Source organism: Lithobates pipiens, unplaced genomic scaffold (assembly GCF_037356315.1).
Source record: "Lithobates pipiens isolate NorthernLeopardFrog02 unplaced genomic scaffold, aLitPip1_a1.2 Scaffold_23, whole genome shotgun sequence".
Classification (NCBI taxonomy): Eukaryota; Metazoa; Chordata; class Amphibia; order Anura; family Ranidae; genus Lithobates; species Lithobates pipiens.
Genome location: NW_027507785.1, coordinates 160,610,746 through 160,637,062, shown reverse-complemented (window position 1 = coordinate 160,637,062; position 26,317 = coordinate 160,610,746). Strand labels below are relative to the sequence as shown.

Sequence of the window (26,317 nt, the reverse complement as noted above, 5' to 3'; positions counted from 1 at the left end):
TGATTGATGACCAAAAAACTAAAACTATGTCCTATTTTCATACACAGGAAATTCTCAGCCAGGAGGAGGCTGTGGAAAGTGGCAGCCAGAAGGTGGCGGGGAAAAATGGCAGCCAGTAGGTGGCCATGCCCAGTAGCCTGACCGAATTGCAGGTTGCTCCCTTCCACCTTCCAGCAAAAATGCCCAGGAAGGGGAGGAATGTGGAGGAGTCAGCGCTTGCTTTGTTTGGGAAGGCTACTGCGTTCCTCAGAAACATCCCCAGTGTTCAAGAGGCCTTTGGCTGTATGACGGCCAGTAAGATGCAGGAAATTAAGGAGGGCCAACACCTCATCTGTTAGGAGGTCATCTTTCAGGCCCTAAATAAAGAGGTGAGGGGCCAACTCACAAACAAAAGTAATGTATGTGAGTTGAACCATACTCATCCTCCACCTCCTGCCACAACTCCAACACCACAGCCACAGCCTGGATTGAAGTGTGGAAGGAATTCACAAGAGTGATAGCATGGGTTCGGTCTGGTCTGGCAAAAAATGCCGGCTGTTGCAAGACCACAGCTTCGGGACATATATGTCATCTGCTGCTGCTCCCGATCTCTCGGAGTCCTGGGCCGGATTGTGCTCCCTATTAAATGGACTCCTCAGGCTACCAATTTTGCCTGTCAAATAATTGATGTCTGCCCTGGGGTACAAAGGCTTCACCAATTTCAACAGTTTATCCAGCATTACCTTCCTCTTTAGTTTGTTATGATCCCTAATAAATTGCTTTTTTTTGTACAAATACTTGGCTATGTGTTTTACTTTAAAAAGAACAGTTTTTTTGTGAGTAGGCAGGTACATTTCAAAAATACAATGTCAAATTAACAAGGGGCACCAACCCCAACCAACCTTTTTGAGTTAAAAAAAAAAAGATAATGGTTTTGTGGTAACTTGACAAAATGACAAAAAAAATTATGGAGATCACTATAAAAAAAAAATTCAGGAGATCTTAAAAAAAAAAGTAGATCACCATAAAAAAATAAAATAAACCTTATTCTGGAGATCTGGCGAAAAATAAAATAAAAGATTATTCAGGAGATGACGAGAAATAGCAAAGAAATCAGTTTGTCAGAACTGTGTGTGAATATCAGCAGCAAAGCAACTTCATTATTCTAGCATTATAATGAAGAGAATACGCTGCATTGAAAGTTTATAAAAATTTGCAGCGTGACGAATGTTCTATCTCTGTTATGAATGCTAGTTTTACCAGACCGAGTGCTTCTGTCTCGTACTTGATTGTGAGCATGCGTGGAATTTTGTGCCCCGGACTTGTGTACACACGCTCGGAAAATTTGAGAACAACAAGCTCACATCGAACATTTCCTGTCGGAAAATCCAACTGTGTGAAGAGGTATTAGAGTTCTACTGCAACCCAGCGTGTATATAAAAAGTCCATAGAAGTCCATGAGACATAAATGTAATAAAAGTCCACACACTAACGGCTTCCACCACATGGGAATAGGAGAGGCACCTCTAAGTGTAGGGTTAAAAGCGAATTATTGAAATTGTACCAATGGCAACTCATATGTGTAAAGGGATAAAAATAGACAATGTGCAATTCATTTCGTTCCGAATTAGTTTTTCAACGAAATTTGACAAAGTCGTTAATTAGAAAATTCTAAAATCCCAAAATTCTAAAATTTCTAAATTAGAAAAATTCAAAAGAACGAGAATCCGAAAATAAGAACAAAAATCCAAAAATTAGAAAATCCAAAATATTAACTATTATATTATAGGTATTGGAATTTCCTTTCAAATTTGGCTGTTAGTGAATGTAATGAATACAAATTTATCCGAAGCTACGAATTATCTGAAATAACGAATTTCGCATCTAAACGAATGGAACGTAACTAATTAATAATAATAATAAAAAAATAGTATTATTAATTTGTTATGTTCCATTCATTTAGATGCAGCATTTGTTATTTCAGATAAATTCGTATTCATTATGTTCATAAACAGCCAAATTTGAATGGAAATTACAATACCTGTAATTTAATAGTTATTATTAATTATTTCTAATTTACGAATACTGCATCTAAACCGAATGGAACATAACTAATTCAATTTTTTCTGACGTTCCGAATTTATTAGAAATAACGAATTTCAATTATAATGAATGACCCGAAAAACAAACAAGAAGAAACTAACAAAATGAAAACAGAAACAAACATTTTTCAGCAGTGCACACGTCTAATGAAAAAGGCACGTCTTTATCCACCTTAGTACCATGCACTTTCGCCCCTTCCTGCCCAGGACAATTTGCAGATTTCAGCGCTGTCACACTTTGAATGACAATTGCGCGGTCATGCAACACTGTACCCAAACTACATTTTTATCATTTTCTTCACCCAGATAGAGCTTTCTTTTGGTGGCACTTGATCACCTCTGGGTTTTTTTGAAAAAAATAATTTTTCTCAGTTTCTGTCATAAAATTTTGTTTTCCCCTTCGCTAACAGGCACTAATGAGGCGACACTGATGAGTCGGCACTGATGGGCACTGATGAAGCAGCACTGATAAGGTGGCACTGATGGGCACTGATGAGGAGACACTGATATGTAGAATTGATGGGCACTGATAGGCAGCACTGATATGCAACACTGATGGGCACTGACAGATGGTACTGATGGGCACTGACAGGCGGCACTGATGGGCACTGGCAGGTGGCTGTGATGGGCACTGACAGGCCACATTGATTGGCACTGAAAGGTGGTACTGATTGGCACTGACAGGTGGCACTGATGGGCAGCACTGATGATGAGGTACTGATGTCTTACTGACAAGTGTTACTGCTGGGCACCGATTGGCATTGTAATGGGCACTGATTGGCACTGTGGTGGGCTCTGATTGGCAATGTGGTGGGCACTGGCAGTCTTTTATTATGAGGACACTGCTGGGCACTTTTTGGCATGTGATTGGCACATCTGAGGGGGCTGTGCTGATAATCAATGTGCTGATTTTTATTTTATTTATTTTTAAGAAATCAGGCACTTTTATTTGCGGAATGTGAAAAACATGAAGCTGGGCATTTCTGGACAGAAGGTTTGTTACAGAAATGTAGTATATGCTTTTGCTCTAGCATTTGCATCATTCAGAAATATTGAAGTTGAAACATAGAACAGTACAAAAGCCGAACATAGAGATATAAAAATGAGTGCAAGTTATGGAATGATTAAAAAGTCAGTGCATATGTCATGTTACAGTATAAAGTAGAAGGCTTCTGGTCTGTACATCACAAGGGGCTGGGTGTTGGTACTTTTTTCAGCAGGTGCACATCTCTTAACTCAGATTCAACAACAGCCTCAACACCATGAAAATGCTAATGCCAGCTACAATTCCAGCAGGCATGACTTTCCTTGATCGATTGTACCTCAGACCCATTATTACACTTAGAGAACCTGCAGCAATCAATGATATCTTGATATCCCTTGGATCGTATGAAACACGGAATGCCCCATAAGCGGCAAGCAAACTAAAAGTGAGACCAGCTGCCAAGGACACAATATTACCTTTCCGAGAAAACCCAAAAAAGCCACCAGAGGCCAAGAGTAAAGCATATCCAAACGCAATCCAGTCCACAGCCATGATTCTCTTTGGTCCCCGCCTCCAACTTCCAACCTTTCAACTATGGCATTAGTCAGAAAAGTTTTTTACTTCCTCTTTGCTGTTCATCACGTTCTACTTTACTTTTCTATTCGGTCTTTTTACGCCCTACCTGCCGCTGCCATCTAGTGACTATGTCCATCAATGTGCTGATTATCAGCACAGACCACCCCCCCTCTGACAGGGAGAGCCGCCAATCGGCTCTCCCTGACAGCGCGAACCGAAGAATGCCACGTGATCAGCTGTGATTGGTCACAGCTGATCACGTGGTAAGAAGCCTCTGACAGAGGCTTCTTATCATGATCGGAGATGCTATGTGTCACACTGACATGCCGCACTCACCGTGCTGCGGGCCTCCACGGGCGTGCGCCGGAATGTTATCCTGCTGGACGTCATATAATGCCCAGTCAGGATAACAGAACCCCTTCCCGAACATCATTCTGTTATAGGCTGGGCGGGAAGTGGTTATATGAAGGATTCCGAGGGATGTCTTCAAAGGAAGTCAAGTGCAACTCTTTTCCGAGCATGTGCATTCTCAAGTAATACAAACGGGATAGGGGACTGGCATTATATGGCACATCAGGGGAGGAACCAAACAATGATAACATTTACAGATGGAAATAACAACAATATAGAGAGAAGGGCTAAGGAACAAAGTTAATACAGGCAACATAAAAAAGAAAATGGATCCACAGGGAGATAAAAGTTCAGCAGCAATAATAACTAATTCATATAATCATGTATAATAATGGAGATGGTATATGTTAGACAGTAAAAATACATGCCTTAACCTAATGCCGCCTACACACGATCAGACTACCCGGCAGACTTAGTCTGGCAGGCAAACCGCCGGAGAGTCCGCCGGACTTTCTGAACGAGCGGACCTGCCCACACATGACCGGACTTTTGGCGGGAGCCCGCCGTACTTTTGAAATGAACGGACTTGTCCACACACGGAGGAAAGTCCGTTCATTTTGAACGCGGCTCCAGGTAGACGGGACTAGCGAAGAAAGTCAATCTCACCGCCTTGTGTGTGCTAGTCCGCCGGACTTTTGAAATGAACGGACTTTCCCGTGCACGGCGGCGAGATTGACACGTCGCTGGCCCCGTCACCTGGTATGGACTTAAAGGGGAAGCCCTATGCCCAAAAAACGGGGTGGGGGTCCCCCCTGGGTCCATATAAGACCCTTATCCGAGCACGCTACCCGGACGGTCAGGAAAGGGGGTGGAGACGAGCGAGTGCCCCCCCTTCTGAGCCGTACCAGGCCGCGTGCCCTCAACATGGGGGGTGCTTTGGGGAAGGGGGGCCCTGCGGCACATTCACAGTCCCAAAGGATGCTGGGACTTTGACATCATAATGGGCGGGGACATCACCCGGCGATGTCCCTATATAAGTAGCCGCACACCGAGTCCCTGTCATTGCAGCCAGAGAGCACGTTGAGTCAACATCTCAAGGAAGAAGAACAAGAAGAGGAGAAGGCGGCGGCGGTAAAAGACCGGGCCACCGCTTGTAAAAGAGCTGGAAGAAGGCGCGGAGGCCCGGCAAGAAGAAATGAAGAGGGGGACAAGACCCCCGAAGTCGGAAAAGAAGACCCCCCCGGACGGAGGCAGCGGTGATGAAGAAGAAAGCCGGCCTCCTCCGATAGTGAAAGTCTGTTCATTTCAAAAGTCCGGCGGACTAGCACACATACGGCCGGATTGTCCGCTGGACTCACAGTCCAGTGGACAGTTTGAGTCAAAACTACTTTCTAAGTCCGCCGGACTTTTGGGTTAAAAAAATCGTGTGTACGAAGTAAAAGGGTAAGCACAAAAGACATATCTTAACCACTTAAGCCCCGGACCATTTTGCTGGCTTAAGACCAGACCACTTTTTGTGATTCAGCACTGCGTTGCTTTAACTGACGGTCGTGCGACGTGGCTACCAAACAAAATTGAACAAAAATAGAGCGACAATTTTGAAAAAAACGCATTATTTTTAACTTTTTGTTATAATAAATATCCCCCAAAAATATATGTAAAAACATTTTTTTCCCTCAGTTTAGGCCACTCCGTATTCTTCTACATATTTTTGGTAAAAAAAATTGCAATAAGCGCTTATTGATTGGTTTGCGCAAAAGTTACACGCTATAAAAAAAATTATTAATAAAAATGCCATAAAACTATCCCCTATTTTGTAAACGCTTTACAAAATAGGGGATAGTTTTATGGCATTTTTATTAATATTTTTTTTTTTACTAGTAATGGCGGCGATCAGCGCTTTTTATTGTGTCTGCGACATTATGGCGGACACATCGGACATTTTTGACACATTTTTTTGACCATTGTCATTTATACAGCAGTCACTGCTATGCAAATGCAGTGATTCCTGTGTAAATGACACTGGCAGTGAAGGGGTTGACCAGTGGGTAGCAGTGTAGGGGTTAAGTGTTCCTAGGGGTGTGTTACTAACTGTTGGGGGCTGGGCTTTCTTTTAGCGAACACTAATCTCTGCTTCAATCACATGGAGCAGAGATCAGCGTCACTTGTTGCTAGGCAGAATGGGGAGATGCTGTTTACAACGGCATCTCCCAGTTCAGCCGCCCCGTGAGACGATCGCGGGTATGCCGGCGGCGAGCTCCCGATGGCAGGGCGGCAAATTTAAAGGGACGTACAGGTACGCCCATTTGCCTGCCCGTGCCATTCTGCCGACGTACATCGGCATGCGCCGGTTGGGATGTGGTTAAATAAAATACCTATTGTTTAAAAAAGGAAAATCATATATATTGCATTACAAAAAAGGAGAAAATAAATAAACCAAATACTATCATGATGTGACTGACATGACCTAGCACAATTGTACAAAATGTATGTCCTTTTTTTCCCCTTTCTTTTGGTGGTATTTGATCAATTCTGCATTTTTTTATTTTTTGCGCTACAAAACAGAAAAAGACAATTTGGAAAAAAACTGCTATAGAACATATCCAATAAAAAAATTACAAAATCAAATTTCTTCATCAATTTAGGCCAATATGTATTCTGCTAGATATTTTTGGTAAAAAAAATCCCAATACGCGTATATCGATTAGTTTGCGAAAAAGTTAAAGCATCTACAAACTATGGGATATTTATAATATTCTTTTTTTTTTAATAGTAATGGCAGCAATCCATGACTTATATTGGAATTTTCAATATTGCGGTGGACATTCAGACACTTTTGACACTTTTTTGGGGAACCAGTGACACTAAGGCTGGGTTCACACATATGTTGCTGCGGGTTCATGCCTGGGGTCTGGTGCGTATCTGTTCACCAGTTCAGTTGCGAATCAGGTCCAAATTTTAGCCTGAAATCGCACCTGAATTGATGCACAGGACCCTTTTTGAATGCAGACCGTGGCTGCCTAAGACCTGTGCGAACCAGCTGAGAGCTGGTCACACTCGCCTGTCATGCACATTGGATGCAGGGAAACTACATCCAATTTGCATATGTGTGAACCCAGCCTAATACAGTGATCAGTGCTAAAAATATGCACTGTCACTGTATTAATGACCAGGGATGAGCTTTATGTTTGAGTCGAACTCATGTACATTGGCTGTTCACCAGTTCGACGAACAGCGAACAATTTTGGGTGTTCGCGGCAAATTCGAAAGCCGCGGAACACCCTTTAAAAGTCTATGGGAGAAATGAAAAGTGCGAATTTTAAAGGTTTATATGCATGGTATTGTCATAAAAAGTGTTTGGGGACCTGGATTCCCATGAAGACTCCTGGGATAGACCGAACGGGGGTTGTTCGGCTCACCTCTACTAATGACACTGACTGGGAAGGGGTTAAACATCTGTGCCTAGACAATGTTTTACTGTACTGTAGGAGGTACTTTTACTAGGGAAAGAGATGGAATTTATTCCTTACTTTGAGGGACACAAATTCAATCCCTTCCCTTCTGTCAGAATGCCGATCTGCCTTGTTTACATAGGCAGATCGCAGTTCCTTGTCTTTCCCACGACTATCGGTGGGTACTGTTGGGCATCGAGTCCACAGTACCCGTCGAGCAGCTCCCACTGTTTGTGATCACAGCAGGAGCGAGCCAACTACCATACAGGTGGCACGGGTGCTGCCCTGTAGCAGTAAAACTGCTATAGAGTGCACCTGAACTGGTGAAGGTAAAAAAAAAAATTTTACTTGCAATATTATCACAGAAAATAAGTATAACATGAGACAATCATGAGAGCTGTTGAACCAGGTCTCTGAAATTCCCAGCCAATCATGAGAGCTGTTGAACCAGGTCTCTGAAATTCCCACAAAATCCAAATCCTCTTTGTACAACAGTATTTCTAGTTCACCCATCTTGTCCGCCAGGCTCCTGGCATTGTTGAACATGCCATGTATGGCATGTTCAACAATGCCAGGAGCCTGGCGGACAAGATGGGTGAACTAGAAATACTGTTGTACAAAGAGGATTTGGATTTTGTGGGAATTTCAGAGACCTGGTTCAACAGCTCTCATGATTGGCTGGCAAACATTCATGGGTATACCCTTTATTGCAAAGACAGAGAGGGTAAAAAAGGGGGAGTGGTATGCCTATATACCAAGAATAATGTACAAGTGAATGTGAGAGATGACATCACTAAGGGAGCTAGGGAGGAGGTGTAATCCTTATGGGTAGAGCTCCAAATGATGAAGCTAAGGGGAAAATAATACTGGGTGTATGCTATAGGCCCCCTAACCTGAGGAAGGAAGGGAAGATCACAATTTGGATTAGCAGCAAGGATGGGAAGTGTTATCATAATGGGGGATTTTTATTATCCAGACATAGACAGGGTGGAGGGAACCGCACATTCATCTAAGGCTTGCCAGTTCCTAAATGTCTTGCAGGACAATTTGATGGGTCAGATAGTAAATGCACCAACTAGAAATAAAGCGTTACTGGATCTACTGATTTTCCAACAATACAGACCTAATCACGGATGTGAAAATACGAGGCAATTTAGGGAACAGCGATCACAGGTCAATTGGCTACCATATAAATCACACAAATAGGAAACATAAGGGGAATAAAAAGACACTGAATTTCAAAAGAGCCAACTTCCCTAAACTACAAACCATGCTAGAAGGCATAAATTGGGATGCAATCTTAGGAACAAAGAACACAAAGGAGAGATGAGTTTGCTTTAAGAGCATATTAAATAAAGGCATTAGCCAATGCATGCCATTGAGTAATAAATTTAAAAGAGCAAACACAAGTCCTGAATGGCTTAACTCCAATGTAAAAATGCATATATAAGCAAAGGAGAAGGCCTTCAAAAAATACAAGGTTGAGTGATTCACCATCAGCTTTCAGACTTTATAAAGAATGCAACAAGAAATATAAGGGTGCAATAAGGATGGCTAAGATAGAACATGAAAGACACATAGTGGAGGAGAGCAAAAAAATTCCAAGAAATTCTTTAAGTATGTAAACAGTAAAAAAGGAGGACAGACCATATTGGCCTTATAAAGAACGAGGAAGGACATCTGGTTACAAAGGATGGGGAGATGATGAAGGTATTGAATTTATTCTTCTCCTCAGTCTTCACTTGGGAGTCAGGGGGCTTCAGTAACCAAAACTGCAGTGTTTGTCCTCATGACACATCACAGGAAGCACCTCCATGGTTAACAGAGGACAGAATTAAAATTAGACTTGAGAAACTTAACATTAATAAATCACCGGGACCAGATGGCTTGCACCCGAGGGTACTTAAGGAACTCAGTCAAATAATTTACTACTAACCTTCTATGAGGAGGTGAGTTGCCAACTAGGTAAAGGAAGGCCCGTAAGACATGGTGTATCTGGATTTTGCAAAAGCATTTGACACAGTTCCCCATAAACGTTTACTGTACAAAATGAGGTCCATTTGTATGGACCATAGGGTGAGTACACAGATTGAAAACTGGCTACAAGGGCGAGTTAAGAGGGTGATGATAAATGAGGAGTACTCGGAATGATCAGGGGTGGGTCCCCCAATCCTATTTAATTTGTTCATAAACGACCTGGAGGATGGGGTAAACAGTTCAATCTCTGTATTTGCGGATGATACTAAGCTAAGCAGGGCAATAACTTCTCTGCAGGATGTGGAAAGCTTGCAAAAAGATCTGAACAAATTAATGGGGTGGGCAACCACATGGAAAATGAGGTTCAATGTAGAGAAATGTAAAATAATGCATTTGGTTGGCAAAAATATGAATGTAATCTATACACTGGGGGGAGAACCTCTGGGATAATCTAGGATGGAAAAGAACCTGGGGGTCCTAGTAAATGATAGGCTCAGCAATGGCATGCAATGCCAAGCTGCTGCTAGCAAAAGCATACAGAATATTGGCATGCATTAAAAAAGGGATCAATTCCAGAGTTAAGACGATAATACTCCCGCTCTACAAGACTGTCACGTAGCTAGTGATGGAGGCTGATATGCAGAGGACAGCCTCTCTTAAAACTCTGACTTGGAGCCCCTGATAGAGCTGACAGGAAGCACAGAGATGCAGAGTCGCACAAGTGCCTGGCGGGATCTCTGAACCTGGAGCTGGATCAGAGCACTCGGCTGGGCTAAAGAGGTGTCTGTACAAATCCCAGAGCAGTGGTAGGCAGTTAGCTGGAGCGAGTAGACAACCGGTCCCCACAGGCAGAAGTGCAGGTGCAGCAGAAGGGATGGTGGCACCCTCGAGGCTGAAGAGAAGGCAGGTACAGACAGGCCAGGTCATACACAAATGGGCACATTAGGAACGGAGGCTGAAGCGGAAAGCAGAGTCAGATTACAGGTCGGGTCATCAACAGACTGGCAACAGAGTGACAGAAGGAGCAGGCAGGTGCAGAGTAGAGGACAAGCCGGGGTCGAATGCAGGCAGGAAACAGGAACATCAGGAAGCAAGCCGGGTCACAACAGAAACGGAAGTCAGGTAAGTAATACACAGGGAACGCTGCAGAGCCGACAGCACTGAGTCTGGAAACTGGCTGAGTTTAAATAGCCTGTTTGGGTGGCAAAAGCTGTCACAGGGTGCATTTGCACCAACGGCATTCTGACAGGGGCAGAGGTAACAGGTCATCTTCTTTGGCAGTCATCTTGGGTGCTGGCATGCCTTTCCTGACAAAGACTCTGGTCCGGCTGCACCTAGAGTATGCTGTAAAGTTCTGGGCAACAGTCCTCAGGAAGTATGTACTGGAAATGAAGCGAGTACAAGAAGGGCAACAAAGCTAATAAAGGGTCTGGAAGATATTAGTTATGAGGAAAGGTTACGAGCACTAAACTTATTCTCTCTCTAGAAGAGACGCTTGAGAGGGGATATGATGACAAATATCATACTGGTGACCCCACAATAGGGATAAAACTTTTTTGCAAAAGGGAGTTTAACAAGACTCATGTCCACTCATTAAAATTAGAAGAAAAGAGGTTTAACCTTAAACTATGTAGAGGGTTCTTTACTGTAAGAGCGGCAAGGATGTGGAATTCCCTTCCACAGGCAGTGAAACTATTAGATAAGCACCCGAACGACCGCAAAACATACAGGGATATACAATGTAATGCTGACATATAATCACACACATAGGTTGGACTTGATGAACATGTATCTTTTTTCAACCTCACCTACTATGTAACTATGTAACTTTAAAAAAAAATCATCAATTGCAGCCTCACTGTGCCCACCAAATACAGTCACTGTGCCTATCATGTGCAGCCACTGTGCCCATCATGTGCAGCCACTTGTGCCCAGTATATGCAGTCACTGTGCCCCTGCCATAGGAATCCATACGTCTGGTGTCCTGAAAGGGGCTAGGAGCATGTATGAAACACCCCCGGTTTGGTTCATACAAGAACACCTCGAACAGGCAAAAAGTTCTTGGGAACATGCAGACCCTATTAGTCTATGGGACGCGAACATGAAAAGTCAAAAGTCCTAATTTTAAAGGCTTATATGCAAGTTATTGCCAAAAAGTGTATGGGGACCTGGCTACTGCCCTAGGGGACATGTATCAATACAAAAAAAATAGAAATGAAATATTCCTTTAAATCGTGCCTAGGGGTCCTCGTAGTCTGCCTGTAAAGTGGTGCATCTGTATAGATCATGCCTCAGCAATAATTATAGTTCTAAAGGAAAAATATTCATTTAAACTTGCTTGCGGCTGTAATGTATTTCCAACTATACCAGGCCGCTCGCCCTCAACATGGGGAGGGTGCTTTGGGGTGCCTCCCAAAGCATTTTGTCCCCATGTTGATGGGGACAAGGGCCTCTTCCCGACAACCCTGGCCGGTGGTTGTCGGGGTCTGCGGACAGGGGGCTTATCGGAATCTGGAAGCCCCCTTTAACAAGGGGGCCCCAAGACCCCGCCCCCCTATGTGACTGAGTATCGGGTACATCGTACCCCTACCCATTCACCAAAAAAGTGTAAAATAAGAAAAAAAGACAGTTTTTGACAAATCCTTAATTTAAAAAAAAAGTGTCCCGTGATGTAAATCCACCATCAATCATGCCTCTCGACAGACCCGAAAAATAGCAAAAAAATGAAAACGCTTTGCCTCTAAGGGAGGACTCCTGCTGATTGCTCTCTCTTTGCTTTGATAGCCCCATCTGATGTCATGTGACACTATTGAAGTGGTTAAGGGGAACCCTATGACAGAATTGAGAAAATAATGGCATGGGGTCCCCACAAAATCCATACCAGGCCCTTTAATTTTAAGGGAAACGCCACACTTCTTTTTTTTATCTTTGCATGGAGTTCTCCTTAAAACCTTTACCAGACCCAAAGGGCCTGGTATGGATTTTAGGGGTAACAAAGGGGTCCCCTTAACCACTTCAATACACTGTATTATATACTCTGCACTGCATTATATACACTACACTGACTGCACTATATACTCTGCACTGCTTTATATAGTCTGCACTGCGTTATATACATTACACTAACTGCACTATATACTCTGTACTGTATTATAGTCACTACACTGACTGCACTGTCTTATATGTTCTACACTGACTACACGCTCAATCCACTAACTAACCTGCCTAATCTCTCTCCAGTCAGAGGATGCTGGGACTGTGACATCATAATGGGCGGGGACATCATCCGGCGATGTCCCTATATAAGTCGCCGCACACTGCGTGCCTGTCATTGTGACCAGAGACAGAGATGAGGCAACAGCTCAAGAAGAGAAGAGAAGAAGAGAAGAGAAGAACAGAAGAAGAGAAGAAGAGAAGACGGCGACATCGGTAGCGGCAACAGAAGACCGCTTGTAAAAGAGCTAGAAGAAGGAGCGGAGGCCCGGCAAGAAGAACCGAAGAGGGGGACAAGACCCCCAAAGTCGGAAGAAGACCCCCGGGGTGGCGACGAAGAAGAAAGCTGGGCTCCTCCGCTAGTAAAAGAGCTAGCAGAAGATAGCGGAGGAGTCCGACGAGAAGACCCCACAAGACAGAAGACCCCCGGAGCAGTGCAATAAATTATTTTTAAACCTTGTGTGTTGTGTTTTTTTTACGTTTTTCACAGGTGAATGGGTAGGGGTACATTGTACCCCATACTCATTCACATAGGGTGGAGGGCCGGGATTATTAAAGGGGCTCCCGGATTAAAATAAGCCCCCCTCCCGCAGACCCCGACAACAAACGGCCAGGGTTGTCGGGAAGAGGCCCTTATCCTCATCAACATGGGAACAAGGTGCTTTGGGGTGGGGAGCCGCGCGGCCCCCTTCCCCAAAGCACCCTCCCATGTTGAGGGCACGCGGCCTGGTACAGCTCAGGAGGGGGGGGCCTGACCGGACGAGTAGCGTGCTCGGATAAGGGTCTGATATGGACCTAGAGGGGGGCCCCCACGCCATTTTTTCAGCATAGGGCTTCCCCTTTAACTCCATACCAGGTGACGGGGCCAGCGACGCCTCCTTCGCTGGTCCCGGCTACCTGGAGACGCGTTCATTTCAAAAGTACGGTGGATAATCCGCTGGACTATGTCCGCCGGACCTAGTCTGCCGCAAAAGTACTGTGTGTGGGCAGGTAGCTCGTTCGGAAAGTCCAGCGGACACATGCGGCATCAGTCACCTTCCAATTGCTAGACTCAAGGGAGATGCTTTATATTGGTGGCAAATATCGACAACACAACCCTCACTATTGGCAATTTTCTATGCTCCTAACAACCTATTCATTTTATCAAAAAAAATTAAAATAAGAGAAATGCAGAAAGGTAATCTAATTCTTTGCGGATGTTTAAAGCTCCAATGGACCCAACCATCAACATATCCAAAGGATTACAGGCAGTGCGATACAGACTTGGCAACCTTTTCTCACAGGAAGATCTTTTTGATCCATGGAGATGGCTACACTCAACGGAAAAAAGGAGTAACCTTTTTGTCTTGTTTTATATACTTTTTGTCATTCTCTATTGTGTAGATAATGTGTATAATATACATCCAATGCTGGGAAGTATTTTCCATGTTTGTATTGCCAAGTGCTACACCTCACCATCTGTTATGGATGTCTCTTAATTGCTGTTTCAATGAGACAGTTAATTGTAAGGTGTGGTTTGGCAAACAGTATACATGTTCTGTTTTTTAACTTGAAAATTGTGCTGTGATAAAGGCTTGTAAGCCGAAACACATGAGCCCCTGTATGTTTTTACTCACTTTTTTGTATGCACCAATAAAGAAGCAACCAGAACGTTTGGAGTTGCTGGCTCTACTCTTTGTAATTATGACTCAACGGAAAAAAACTTTACCTTTTTTCTCTAGCATACATAGGTCTTATTTACGTATAGATTTTTTTGCTTCAAGACAGATTTCTCCTGCAAAAGATAACAGATGTTGAGATCCATAAATATTTCTTGGTCAGATCATACAGCGATCTAACTAACTATTGCAATGAACCACCTATCCAGTAATACATCACTTTGGAAAAATAAATCCTACATCCTCTTGCAGGAGAAACATCTGTCTGTGTTGAAAAATAGATTGAAATAATTTTCTGAGATTAAAAGAGAAGTATGGGTTTTCCCTTTTTTCCCTAATCATACTTACCTAGGTGGATGCAGCATCAGACAGATGCTGCATCTGTCCCCTGGTGTCTCTGCATTGAGAACCGAGCCACCGAACACCACCGATGGCTTGGTTCTCTCAGGTCCCATTGGAGCGCTGTGCTGTGGAGGGGTGGGGAGCGGCTGTCTCAGCCTCTCCGGGGCTCACTGAAAGGCTGAGACTGCCATCAGTCCAGGCACCTGGAGGATCCAAACTCCCGAAGTCGGGATGACGCAGTGCCTGGACTGATCCTGGGGATGTCAGCAGAGAGCAGACTTCAGTCTACTCTCTGCTGAAAACTGGTCACAGGAGTGCAAAATGAATTGCACTCCTGTGACCCTTAGGAGAAGCCCAGCCAAACGAGCCGAGGCTGGACTTCTCCTTTTTAACAAACTAAATTCTAATTCCACAGCTAATTTCTGGTGCACGCATAAGACCTACATTAGAGGGCTATTAATACAAGCCGCATCCAGGGAAAAAAAATAAAAATTACAAACAATCAACAAACTTATGAATACCATTTCCAATCTTGAAAAAAATCCACAAAATCTCCCCCAACAATACTTCCCTACTTCAACAACTAAGTACCACTAGGAATGAATTGAGAGAAATTTTAATTTCCAACCATGAAAATGATCTCAAGACTCAAATTAAGCCATTACTCCCAAGGCAATAAAGCAGGGATTCATCATAAGACAGGTAAAACCATTTTTAATCCAAAGGAGATAGCAGACACCTTCTCAGAGTATTACAAACGCATATATAATCTAGATAAAGATAAGGAAACACCACAACCTCTATCAACAGATATAACTAAATTCTTAAAAAAACAACAACAAAAAAAACAACAACAACCTACCCTCTATCAACCCTGAACCATTGCAAAAACTTAGCAAATCTCTTTAGAGGAAACAAGTAAAGTTATTGGCTCCCTGCCTCTCAAAAAAGTCCCAGGAGCTGATGGCCTATCGAGTATAAAGCATTTAGAGACATCTTAGCTCCATACCTAGCAAAGCTAATATAGCCAAGTCGCCCTGAACCACCAATTCCCTAAAGAAATGCTAGAAGCAATTGTTATCATGATACCTAAATCTGGAAAAGACTCATCCTTCCCCAAAAATTATGGACCCCTATACTTATTAAACTCCGACCTGAAGATATACTCTAAGATACTAGCCAACCACCTACTTGATGTTACTCAGTACCTTTTTATAGGGACTGACCATGTAGACTTTGTAAAAGGCTGTCAAGGTACATATTCTAACAGATGTATGATTAATTTGATTAACTATGTCAAACAGAGTCTCTTCTTCTTGGGTTGGATGCAGAGAAGGCATTCGATAGAGTACATTGGGGCTACATTTCTGAATCCCTAAACAGATTTGGTTTTACTGGCTTTATACACAAATTTATAATGTCCCTTTACACAATACCTTTGGCTAGGGTGTTTTGCTTCGGGCAGAAGTTTTAATCAATCAAATGGTACAAGACAAGTTTGCCGCTCTCCCCTGTAATATTCAATTTGTCAATTGAACCTCTGGCAGAAACCATCAGGAAAAATCCCAGTATTAACGATATCAAAATCAGACACATTAATCACCAGTTGGGATTTTTCACTGATGACATAATCTTAACAATAACCAACCCTGAACAATCTCTACCAGAGGTCCAACAAGCTTTAGAAGAATTCAGAAAAATCTTACTATAAAATTAACAGCACTAAATGTTTTGCCTTACCAATTAACATCCCCTCAAAAAGGCTTGACACCCTATGCCTCATTTATAAATACAATTGGGATCAACCTACTATACCCTACCTAGGGATCTAACCTTCTTACCCAACTTCCAAACAGTTTGAAGCTAATTTCCCCAAACTATTAATTCAAATCCAAGAGGATTGCCAACATATAAAACAAACTCAGCTATCTTGGATTGGAAGAATGGTGGCATTTAAAATTCTAACTTTAACAAACATTTTATATATTTTTGTGCTTTACCCATTCCAATACCAGCTAAGTTCTTTAAACAAATTAACACCAAACTAAATAACCTTATCTGGCAGGGTAAAAACGAGAATTGCACTAGCAACCTTAACCACAACAAAGAAGGTATGAATCTGGTTCACCCCAAACACAAATAAGTTATGGCTGAATATTGAAAAAGAAGTAACCAAAGCATATGACCTATTTTCTTTTGTCAGTAGCCTACACCTTACTCCCAAAAGTAATTATATCTACTTATCTAACCAGTAAATCTACGCTGGTAGCATGGAAATATATGCCAAACAAAACACAACTTTCGAAAAATATATCATAATTACATGTTCCCTTAAGAATTGTTGATTATTGTAAAGCCTGTCTCTCTTGCAATGCACTTGTGACCCAAGGTTTCAAACTCTATAAAACTTTACCAGATGACCAGAAAACTTTATTAATTAACAAAAGTGAGAGACTAAATCATTTCAACCCTGAAGACAAATTCATTCCTACAGAATTATGGAATTTCTTTTTCTCCAACAAAGGTATAATATTCTATCTTCACTTACCAGTGATGCAAAGAGCAACAATATGCTCAAATGGGAAAAAGATTTATCCCAAAAAGAATGAAAGGACAGGTTCCCCTTGGGGTTTTCAGGCAGCGACAAGAAGCAGAAATAAATTTTGAATACGAATATATTTATTTTTTATTTTATTAGTTCAAAGGCTTTATCGCTGTCATAAATTTAAAATACGGACTCTGGTATATGTTATTACAGCATATCGATGGGTAAAGGATATATGCAACATTTGGTACAAAGATAGTTACAGGAACAATTTACAAATACATCAATATTTCAAAAGCTACTAATAGCACCCATGCTACCCCAATGCATTTCGACCTCCAGGGTCTTCTTCAGGGGGGGACAAAACCCAAGCAGAAGGGGTGATTATATCGTATATTCTGCAAATAGTCAAAACAAAAAAGACTTTCAATAAAAAAGTTTTTTAGCCTACAAATTAGCTAATAATTATACCTTATTTCAGTAATATTTACCAGTTCCACCAAACCGTTATTGTTCAACCAGAGACTTTTATTAAAATCTGAAAAAGAAATGAGTGCCTTCTCTCAAAGGGTCATCCTGGTACCGCTGCCCTGCTGTTCTAACCCACTTCATCCACCCACCAAACTGGGGGAAAGAAGGGGGGGGGGAGAGGAAAATGACTTCACGGGGGCATCGATCGCTGACTTGCAAGAATTGACAGTAAGTGGAGTTTATCCAGGGGAACCAGAGGAACAGAAGAGGAGGTTCTTGGCACACCCTAGGTGGCCACACCTAAAAATGGTGAAATACAATAAAATATAAAATAAGTGTTCCACGTCAAGATAGCAGTCAGGACTCATTCATTTGATTCCTGGAACACCATACGATACAGATCATTGAAACATGTATGGAGGATGTTGAAGAGAGATATTTCCTCTTCCTTTGTTTTTCTCTGTTAATATAATGTGAAGTTGAATAACTATATTACTTTATATTTAGTTGTAGGGCTGCTGCGGTACTGGGGACTCTCTCTCTTTTTACTTGCCATAATGGGGCTAACTTAATCATCTGCAGGCTACAAAACAAGTGCAGCATATAGAGTATACAGGTATTATATTATCAATCATTAATGCTACTAATATCTTTTTAGTTTTCACTGCACTTTCTATCACTAATACTATCACAGTCACTTCACCATATGCAGATGGGGTCAGTGGTTTAAACACACTCCTATGTCAGTTTTTTCAGTCTTTTTTTTTTTTTCCTCCACAACCTACACATTTTGGTTTGTTCGCACCACTTGTTAATCATTTACGAATAATAGTAACACCACTTCACAATAACGATAATCATCATACTGGTGACTCCACAGTTTTTTACTAAATTGCTTTTGTATAAACATATATTATTTGGGCAACTAAGCATTACTTTTCTTCCACTTTCTATTTCTTATTTATATTTATATATGCACTTATATAATAGTACAATATTGTAACACAACATTTATATATTCACTTAGAATATCTTGACGTGGAACACTTATTTTATATTTTATTATATTTCATTATTTTTAGGTGTGGCCACCTAGGGTGTGCCAAGAACCTCCTCTTCTGTTTCTCTGGTTCCCCTGGATAAATTCCAGATACTGTCAATTCTTGCAAGTCAGCGATCGATGCCCCCGTGAAGTCATTTTCCTCTTTTCCCCCCCTTCTTTCCCCCAGTTTGGTGGGTGGATGAAGTGGGTTAGAACAGCAGGGCAGCGGTACCAGGATGACCCTTTGAGAGAAGGCACTCATTTCTTTTTCAGATTTTAATAAAAGTCTCGGGTTGAACAGTAACGGTTTGGTGGAACTGGTAAATATTACTGAAATAAGGTATAATAATTAGCTAATTTGTAGGCTAAAAAACTTTTTTATTGAAAGTCTTTTTTCTTTTGACTATTTGCAGAATATACAATATAATCACCCCTTCTGCTTGGGTTTTGTCCCCCCCCCCCCCGAAGAAGACCCTGGAGGTCGAAATGCATTGGGGTAGCATGGGTGCTATTTGTAGCTTTTGAAATATTGATGTATTTGTAAATTGTTCCTGTAACTATCTTTGTATCAAATGTTGCATATATCCTTTACCCATCGATATGCTGTATTAACATATACCAGAGTCCGTATTTTAAATTTATGATGGCGATTAAGCCTTTGAACTAATAAAATAAATATATTTTTACAAATTTATTTCTGCTTCTTGTTGCTGCCTGAAAACCCCAAGGGGAACCTGTCCTTTCATTCTTTTTAGAATATTTAGGGGTGTGCAGCCAGCTCGTTATTTTATTTCCATGCACTTTCTCTTTTTTCTTACATTTAAACATTCATCCCAAACCTTCTCCTGGAATTCCTGGCAAACCGCCATAAAAATAAATTGCTCCGCAATATCTTGCATTGAGCACTGGGAAAATCCCCAAAAAATCCTGAATTGAATCTAAAATCTTCCCACCATCCTCCCCCCTATCTGTTGGAGATGCAATGAGCAAACAGGCACATTATATCATATGCTTGGGAACTGCAAATCTCTTTCCAGCTTTTGGAATAGAGTATCAACCTTTATTGCATCAATTACAGGTAATCTATTACCTATTTCATCTGTAATGGCTATGCTGAGATTAACCTTGATATTTATCCAGTCAGCTATAGAACTATTGTTGCCAATATCCTTATAGGGGCAAGGATCCCTGTAGCTAAACTATGGAAGACCAATGATGCTCCCAATCTCTCTGAGGTTATCCTAAGGCTAAACTCTCATGCTCATTATGAGCTAATGCCAGCCAACAAAAACCTTACTACTACCAAATATTGAAAATAATGGCAAGCTTGGATAGAACACCCCAAGGCCTCTACAAATCTGAAAGACTTTACTTGATGTTTTATGGAAAAGTTGCTATATATATATATGTGAAAACACAAACCAAACTTTCTCTTCATGTGAGAAGGGAATGTGAAGGTGAATGTTTAGTTTAGGTCTCCATCACCCAAATATACAATGGCTATATAGATATAGATACTGTATGTCACTGTGGAAAATGGCAGTCCAAGTGCAGTTTTGCAGGTGAGAATGGATTGCAGGATCTTAAAAGCCTTAAACATCACTAGGGTTCCCATCCATACATTGAGGGCTCCAGGACATGTGTCTTATAGGGAGAAAATAAGCCAAAGCTTTGCCCAATCTGGGTGCAGAATGCACTGCAAATTCGGCTTATCATCTGCAAAGACAGAAATAGTACTTTTAATCCCGGACCCTAACACCGAACCTCGGGGTACACCACAGAGGACCTTAGACCATTCAGAGTAATAATTATTAACCACTACTCTCTAAATTCTGTCTTTTAGACAGTTTTCTATCCATTTACAAACTGATCTTTCCAAGCATGTAGACCTTATACTTTAGCTGTATGCAGGGAAATGCTTTTGCAAAATCCAACCACTATTATTCCAGCACTCTTGGGCATGATGTTTTCCAGAGCTTCACAGGTTGCCACTGGGGTCCTCTTCTACTCCTTCATGATGACATCACGGAGCTGGTGGATGTTAGAGACCTTGCACTCCTCCACCTTCTGTTTGAGGATACCCCACAGATGCTCAATAGGGTTTAGGTCTGGAGACATGCTTGATCATTCCATCACCTTTACCCTCAGATAGCAAGGCAGTGGTTGTCTTGGAGGTGTGTTTGGGGTCGTTATCATGTTGGAATTCATGGTTCCCTCAATGAACTGTAGCTCCCCAGTTCCGGCAGCACTTATGCAGCCCCAGACCATGACACTCCCAACACCATGCTTGACTGTAGGCAAGACACACTTGTCTCTGTACTCACCTGGTTGCCGCCACACACGTTTGACTCCATCTGAACCAAATAAGTTTATCTTGGTCTCATCACACCGCAGGACATGGTTCCAGTAATCCATGTCCTTAGTCTGTTTGTTTGTCTTCAGCAAACTGTTTGCAGGCTTTCTTCTATGCCATCTTTATAAGAGGCTTCCTTCAGGGATGACAGCCATGCAGACCAATGTGATGCAGTGTGCGACATATGGTCTGAGCACTGACAGGCTGACCCCCCTCCCCACACCTTCAACCTCTGCAGCAATGCTGGCAGCACTGCTACATCTATTTCCTAAAGACAACCTTTGGCTATGATGCTGAGCATGTGCACCCAGGGTCTTGGTAATGTTCTTATAGCCCAGTGCATCTTTCTGTAAGCAACAGTTCTTTGTTTCAGAGATAAGAAACTGCAAGACTTATAATAGATGCCCTGTGTACAGAGGTGGGGGTTTTATGGGCGTTTGTAAGATGCTGAAGGTAGGAAACTGGCTAAGGAATGGGCCACCGCTTCCTTCACAATTGATGACTTATCAGCTGTCAGTGGGCTTCCTCACAGATAGATGAATGCAAACAAAAGAATGCAATGAAAAATGCAGAAAAAACACTCCATGTCAAAAACTTGTGTTGTGTTTTTATTTACTTTTTACACTTTTTTTTGGTGAATGAGTATGGGTACAGTACTATGTACTCCTACTCACTCACATGGAGGGGCGGGTTGTAGGGAAGAGGCCCTTGACTCCATCAACATGGGGACAAAATGCTTTTGGGGGGCAGAGCCCCCGCCCCAAAGCCCCCCCGTTGAGGGCATGTGGCCTGGTATGTTTCCAGAGGGGGGCACTCGCTTGCATTTTCTGCATTTTTGATTGCTGGTATTATTTTGTTTACAGTTCAGCTGTCAGACAGTCTTTTAGGATAAAAGTTTTACATAAATAAAATCATTGTAAGCACCCCTGTCAGTGGTAAATGGTTTGTCTCAATACTCTAAACTCATATATTTGCTTGTTCTATTGAAAAACAGACTTACTGGCCAGGGGAAAATAAAAGAGAGTCTAAAAAAGAAAACGCATACAACCATCATATCTAAGAATTAGCTATGGCTCACAGGAGTGCAGTTCATTTTGCACTCCTGTGACCCATTTTCAGCACAGAACGGACTGAAGTCTGCTCTCTGACATCACAGATTTCAGTACAGACACCATGTCATCCTGACCACAGAGTCTGGATCTGCCAGGTGCCTGGACTGACACCCATCTCAGCCTCTCAGAGCCTGAGAAGGCCACTCTGCCTCCTCTACAGCTCAACGCTCCAGTAAGCAAGGAGGGAGAGGAGCAGAGAGCTGCGACTGACAGTCTACAGCTCTCTGCTCACGGAGCTCTGAAAATCGAGTGATTGGCACTGTGTTCGATCGCTCGATTCTCAGTGCAGAGACATTGGGGGGACAGATGCAAGATTGAACCCATGCTGCATCCCCCTAGGTAAGTATTATGCCCTGTACACACGATCAGACATTGATCGGACATTCTGACCAAAAAATCCATGGATTTTTTCCGAAGGATGTCGGCTCAAACTTGCCTTGCATACACACGTTCATACAAAGTTGTCGGAATTTCTGAACGTCAATAACACGGTGACGTACAACATGTACAACGTCACTAGAAAGAGGAAGTTCAATACCAAGTGTGCCACCCTTTGGGCTCCTGTCCGCTAATCTCGTGTTACTAGAAGTTTGGTAACAGACGATTCACACTTTTCAGGCTCCTGCTTTTATGATCGTTACTGCTCTTCAGTTTGTGGTTGTGGGTTCGTATTTCTATTAGATATTTGATTTTCTGTGCGTTCTTGTCCGCTCGAATCTGATTTTCAGCTCCGGCCTTTCTGTTTTTCAGGGCTTTCTGTTAGTTCGTTCTGACCAGCCGACTGTTTTGAAGCCATGAGGACCCTCATCCTGGACCAGAGGGTATATTACTACCGTCTGGCTAGAGCCAGAGGAGTGGGGGAGAATGCTTTTTGGATAATGGCCAGCCGGTTCTGCCTATTCCTTACGCCAACCATATAATCCTTGCGTGCTGAATTTTACACAACTCTTTAAGGAGAAATTCAACGAACTATGTTACTTCAGTTGGGCCTGAGGCCGGACTTCAACAAGAAACCCTGACGGCGCTTGAAGCTGGCCATCCTGGCTTGCCCCCCCCAAAGCGCCCGCAAACTAAGACTGAAGTATGTCGTGTACTTTGTGGGTGGGGGGGCCATTGATATGCCAGAAACTGATTAAGAAACATTTTATCCTAATTTGTTGAACTTAAACTGAAAGGATATTTCCTTTGATTTACTGCCTGGGTATCTTTTAGCTGTCTCCTAGGTTCTCCAATTGTCACTGTAAACACCAACTTTTACTCTTCTTTAACTGCTTTTGATCATTGAAAGAAGAAGCCACACATTGTTGAGTAGAAACATTTTTACTCAAAGTACATTCACATGTGTGTTTAGAAAAGGGTTTTTTCAACAAACCAACATCTTTATTTGGTGTATAACATTCTTTTTTGTCACATTAATTAGAAATAGCCTGGTTAACCTCTGCCCGACAGCCTCGCGCAGATACACTGTGACAGAAGGGCACGTACAGGCAGAATCACGTACCTGTGCATTGCCCTTTAAGAGGCGGCTTGCGGGCACACGCGAGCCGCAGGGAGCTCCGTGAACGTGAACAAGCATCTCCCAGTTCTGCCTAATGACACTGTCACTGATCAGTGCTCCCTGTAATTGGGAATGGTGATCAGTGACATGTTACAGCTAGCCCCCCACAGTTAGAATCACTCCCTAGGACACACTTAACCCCTACAGCACCACCTAGTGGTTAATCCCTTCACTGCCAGTGACATTTTTACTGTAATCAATGCAATTTTTTAGCATTGATCGTTGAATTAATGCCAATGGTCCCAAAAATGTGTCAAAATTGTCCAATGTGTCTGCCATAATGCCGCAGTCATGATAAAAATTGCTGATCGCCGTCATTGCTAGTAAAAAAAAAAATATCAGTAAAAATGCCATAAAACTATCCCCTATTTTGTAGACGCTATAACTTTTGCGCAAACCAATGAATAAACGTTCATTGTGATTTTTTTTTAACCAAAAATATGTAGAAGAATATGTATTGGCCTAAACTGAGGAAAAAAAATTATATATTTTTTGGGGATATTTATTATAGCAAAAAGTAAAAAATAAGGCATTTTTTTCAAAATTGTCACTGTTTTTTTGTTTATAGCGCAAAAAATAAAACCCCACAGAGGTGATCAAATACCACCAAAAGAAAGTTCTATGTGTGGGGAAAAAAGGATGTCAATTTTGTTTTGGAGCCACATCGCACGACCGCGCAATTGTCAGTTAAAGCGAAGCAGTGCCGAATTGCAAAAAATGCTCTGGTCGGGAAGGGGGTAAATTCTTACGGGGCTGAAGTGGTTAAACATGCATGTTTCAAAACATAACATACAGAACTCAGGAACTTACAAAGTTAAACTTTGACAAAGTGAAGGCAATATCAGACATTAGTATGTCAAAACTGTGTTGATATTGCCTTCATCAAATGGGGTGATGTCACACCTGTAAAAGCCAAATTTTGAAAATACACACAAATTGGGATTCAAAATAGGGATTTCCCTCCTGATCCCATGCCTAATGTCAACGTGTGTGTCAGAGAAGTTACCTGGTTGGTCGCGGTGCTGGCCATGCTGGTGTGCGTCGATGTGCGACTGTGCGTGCTGGCGTGCGTGTTCCTGTGCGCGCTGTGGTGCGTGCCCCTGCGGGCATTGGCGCGCGCCAGTGTGCGCCTGTGCGCGCTCCTGTTAGTGCCTGTGTGCGCAGATGCTGTTGTGTGTACATCTGGTGGCACTGGAGTGCATGCTGGCGCTCGGGCGCGCACGCGTGCGTGCTTTTGCTCACGCCTGTGCGCATTGGCGCGCGCACGCGTGCGGTGTTTGGCGCCAATCGGCCTATTTAGGTCTGCCGCATACTCCATTCAAGTGCTGCCTGATCATCAGCTCCCCTTTTGCTGCTCCGTTGCCTGTATCTGCATTCCTGTATCTCCAATCTCCTGACGACCCAGGTTGCTCTTTGGACACCCCTGATCTCCGCCTGCACCTGACCTCGGCCTGTTCTGACCTCGCTCCTGCCTGTTCCTATTGTACCATTGCTGCCGGCCTGTTGCCGAATCCTGCCTGTACCCAGACCCGCCTGCTCAGCCCCTGCTCCGCACCCATGTGCCTGTGTTTCAGCCTACTCACCTGCTGCTTCAGGATTCATCCTACTTCCAGCTCCTGCGCCCTCCTCATAGGCTCTCATACCACTCCGCACTCCCAGCCACCTGTCTACTCTACCAGGTGTTGTAAGTCAGACACATACGGGAAACCACCCTCTGCCCAAGCGGACTCACTGGTCTGGTAAGTGGAAGTCTGACAGTATCAGGCAGCCATGACCGAGTCCGGGCAGGGGGCCTCCCCCATGGACAAACTATACAGACATCTGGCCAAACTATACAAACACTCAAGCCGTAAAGAACCTCCAGGAAGGTTACTCAAGACTGCAGGAGCAAGTTCAAGCCTTATCTTCTTCATCTAATCCCCAGGGAACATCTTCAGCCGGCCTTTCACCCGCACCCTCCGTAGTGATGCTTCCTCCAGAGCCACGAGTACCTACGCCTGAGAGATTTACCAGAGAACGCAACAAGTACCGTGCATTCTGCAATGCCTGCGAGCTTTATTTTGCACTTCAACCTCGCACATTCCCTCTTCAAGCAACTAATGTGGGTTTTGTGATATCCCTGTTGTCCGGCGAGCCCCAGACCTGGGCCCACTGCCTACTGGAGCATAAGTCTGGGTCCCTGGATAGCCTTGATACCTTCTTCTTGGCGATGTCCCAGCTATATGAGGACCCCCAATTGATGGCAACTGCAGAAGCCACACTGCACTCTCTCCAACAAGGTCGCAGAGCGGCTGAGGACTATGCGGTTGAGTTCCGACACGGATTGGAACGACCCCACCCTGTGCCCACCAATTCTGGATGGGGCTATCTGACCCACTCAAGGATGAGTTGGCACGAGTGGGGATACCTCAAACCTTGGATGAGCTTATCATCTCTCCATCCAGATTGATCGTTGCTTAAGGGAGCCTTGGTCGGAGAGATCTTCCAGCCATTTCCGCCCCACTTGGATGCTCCCCAAGGTTCCAAGTTCTGCTGCTCAGTTTCTACTCACCTCTACTGCTCCAGCTCAAGAAGCTCCCGAACCAATGCAGCTTGGTTTGC

At 43.0% G+C, this 26,317-nt stretch overlaps 1 protein-coding gene and 1 pseudogene across 2 annotated transcripts in view; one reads left to right on the top strand and one right to left on the bottom strand.

The window, feature by feature from the left end:
* Positions 1 to 26,317, top strand: part of GSG1 (germ cell associated 1) — a 289,428-nt gene that overhangs the window by 227,986 nt on the left and 35,125 nt on the right. The gene's annotated exons all lie outside the window — the stretch shown is intronic.
* On the bottom strand, positions 3,139 to 3,630 carry LOC143927974 (transmembrane protein 14A pseudogene; annotated as a pseudogene).